We start from the raw sequence: 3413 nt of genomic DNA, 5'->3' as shown, positions 1-3413 counted from the left end.
CGGCCACATGTCACTGTCCCCCGGCCAGACTTGGCGGCAAGTCCCGGGGAGGAACAAGCCCATGGAAGTAGGAGCTCCGACTTCCAAAGCGATGACGTCAGCGGGAGCAGCCGCTCGGCCGTATCCGGCGGCATGTCACTGTTCCCCGGCCAGACTTGGCGGCAAGTCCCGGGGACGAACAAGCCCATGGAAGTAGGGGCTCAGCGGGAGCAGCCAGTTGGCCTATCCGGCCACATGTCACTGTCCCCCGGCCAGACTTGGCGGCAAGTCCCGGGGAGGAACAAGCCCATGGAAGTAGGAGCTCCGACTTCCAAAGCGATGACGTCAGCGGGAGCAGCCGCTCGGCCGTATCCGGCGGCATGTCACTGTTCCCCGGCCAGACTTGGCGGCAAGTCCCGGGGACGAACAAGCCCATGGAAGTAGGGGCTCAGCGGGAGCAGCCAGTTGGCCTATCCGGCCACATGTCACTGTCCCCCGGCCAGACTTGGCGGCAAGTCCCGGGGAGGAACAAGCCCATGGAAGTAGGAGCTCCTACTTCCAAAGCGATGACGTCAGCGGGAGCAGCCGCTCGGCCGTATCCGGCGGCATGTCACTGTTCCCCGGCCAGACTTGGCGGCAAGTCCCGGGGGACGAACAAGCCCATGGAAGTAGGGGCTCAGCGGGAGCAGCCAGTTGGCCTATCCGGCCACATGTCACTGTCCCCCGGCCAGACTTGGCGGCAAGTCCCGGGGAGGAACAAGCCCATGGAAGTAGGAGCTCCTACTTCCAAAGCGATGACGTCAGCGGGAGCAGCCGCTCGGCCGAATCCGGCGGCATGTCACTGTTCCCCGGCCAGACTTGGCGGCAAGTCCCGGGGGACGAACAAGCCCATGGAAGTAGGGGCTCAGCGGGAGCAGCCAGTTGGCCTATCCGGCCACATGTCACTGTCCCCCGGCCAGACTTGGCGGCAAGTCCCGGGGAGGAACAAGCCCATGGAAGTAGGAGCTCCTACTTCCAAAGCGATGACGTCAGCGGGAGAAGCCGCTCGGCCTATCCGGCCACATGTCACTGTCCCCCGGCCACACTTGGCTATAGGTCCCGGGGAGGAATAATGCCCATGGAAGTAGGAGCTCCTACTTCCAAAGGGGCAAGTCAGCGGGAGCAGCCACTTGGCCTATCCGGCCAAGTTTCACTGTTCCCCGGCCACACTTGGCTGTAGGTCCCGGAGAGGAATAATGCCCATGGAAGTAAGAGCTCCTACCTCCAAAGGGGCAAGTCAGCGGGAGAAGCCACTTGGCCTATCCGGCCACATGTCACTGTCCCCCGGCCAAGCTTGGCTGTAGGTCCCGGGGAGGAATAATGCCCATGGAAGTAGGAGCTCCTACTTCCAAAGGGGCAAGTCAGCGGAAGAAGCCACTAGTTCTATCCGGCCAAGAGTCACTGTTCCCCGGCCTTACTTGGCAGTAGGTCCCGGGGAGGAATAATGCCCATGGAAGTAGGAGCTCCTTCTTCCAAAGGGGCAAGTCAGCGGGAGAAGCCACTTGGCCTATCCGGCCAAGAGTCACTGTTCCCCGGCCACTCTTGGCAGTAGGTCCCGGGGAGGAATAATGCCCATGGAAGTAGGAGCTCCTACTTCCAAAGGGGCAAGTCAGCGGGAGAAGCCACTAGTTCTATCCGGCCAAGAGTCACTGTTCCCCGGCTACACTTGGCAGTAGGTCCCGGGGAGGAATAATGCCCATGGAAGTAGGAGCTACTACCTAAAAAGGGTGAAGACACTTGGCTCTAAGTCCCCGAGAGGTATACTGCCCATGGGAGTAAGAGCTCCTACTTCCAAAGGGGCAAGTCAGCGGGAGAAGCCACTTGGCCTACCCGGCCAAGAGTCACTGTTCCCCGGCCACACTTGGCAGTAGGTCCCGGGGAGGAATAATGCCCATGGAAGTAGGAGCTCCTACTTCCAAAGGGGAAAGTCAGCGGGAGAAGCCACTTGGCCTACCCGGCCAAGAGTCACTGTTCCCCGGCCACACTTGGCAGTAGGTCCCGGGGAGGAATAATGCCCATGGAAGTAGGAGCTCCTACTTCCAAAGGGGCAAGTCAGCGGGAGAAGCCACTTGGCCTATCCGGCCACATGTCACTGTCCCCCGGCCACACTTGGCTGTAGGTCCCGGGGAGGAATAATGCCCATGGAAGTAGGAGCTCCTACTTCCAAAGGGGCAAGTCAGCGGAAGAAGCCACTAGTTCTATCCGGCCAAGAGTCACTGTTCCCCGGCCTTACTTGGCAGTAGGTCCCGGGGAGGAATAATGCCCATGGAAGTAGGAGCTCCTACTTCCAAAGGGGCAAGTCAGCGGGAGAAGCCACTTGGCCTATCCGGCCAAGAGTCACTGTTCCCCGGCCACACTTGGCAATAGGTCCCGGGGAGGAATAATGCCCATGGAAGTAGGAGCTCCTACTTCCAAAGGGGCAAGTCAGCGGGAGAAGCCACTAGTTCTATCCGGCCAAGAGTCACTGTTCCCCGGCTACACTTGGCAGTAGGTCCCGGGGAGGAATAATGCCCATGGAAGTAGGAGCTACTACCTCCAAAGGGTGAAGACACTTGGCTCTAAGTCCCCGAGAGGTATACTGCCCATGGGAGTAAGAGCTCCTACTTCCAAAGGGGCAAGTCAGCGGGAGAAGCCACTTGGCCTACCCGGCCAAGAGTCACTGTTCCCCGGCCACACTTGGCAGTAGGTCCCGGGGAGGAATAATGCCCATGGAAGTAGGAGCTCCTACTTCCAAAGGGGCAAGTCAGCGGGAGAAGCCGCTTGGCCTACCCGGCCAAGAGTCACTGTTCCCCGGCCACACTTGGCAGTAGGTCCCGGGGAGGAATAATGCCCATGGAAGTAGGAGCTCCTACTTCCAAAGGGGCAAGTCAGCGGGAGAAGCCACTTGGCCTATCCGGCCAAGAGTCACTGTTCCCCGGCCACACTTGGCAATAGGTCCCGGGGAGGAATAATGCCCATGGAAGTAGGAGCTCCTACTTCCAAAGGGGCAAGTCAGCGGGAGAAGCCACTAGTTCTATCCGGCCAAGAGTCACTGTTCCCCGGCCACACTTGGCAGTAGGTCCCGGGGAGGAATAATGCCCATGGAAGTAGGAGCTACCACCTCCAAAGGGTGAAGACACTTGGCTCTAAGTCCCCGAGAGGTATACTGCCCATGGGAGTAAGAGCTCCTACTTCCAAAGGGGCAAGTCAGCGGGAGAAGCCACTTGGCCTATCCGGCCAAGAGTCACTGTTCCCCGGCCACACTTGGCAGTAGGTCCCGGAGAGGAATAGTGCCCATGGAAGTAGGAGCTCCTACTTCCAAAGGGGCAAGTCAGCGGGAGAAGCCACTTGGCCTACACGGCCAAGAGTCACTGTTCCCCGGCCACACTTGGCAGTAGGTCCCGGGGAGGAATAAT

This window comes from Engystomops pustulosus, unplaced genomic scaffold, assembly GCF_040894005.1.
Source record: "Engystomops pustulosus unplaced genomic scaffold, aEngPut4.maternal MAT_SCAFFOLD_381, whole genome shotgun sequence".
Classification (NCBI taxonomy): Eukaryota; Metazoa; Chordata; class Amphibia; order Anura; family Leptodactylidae; genus Engystomops; species Engystomops pustulosus.
Note: the sequence above shows the minus strand (reverse complement) of the source record.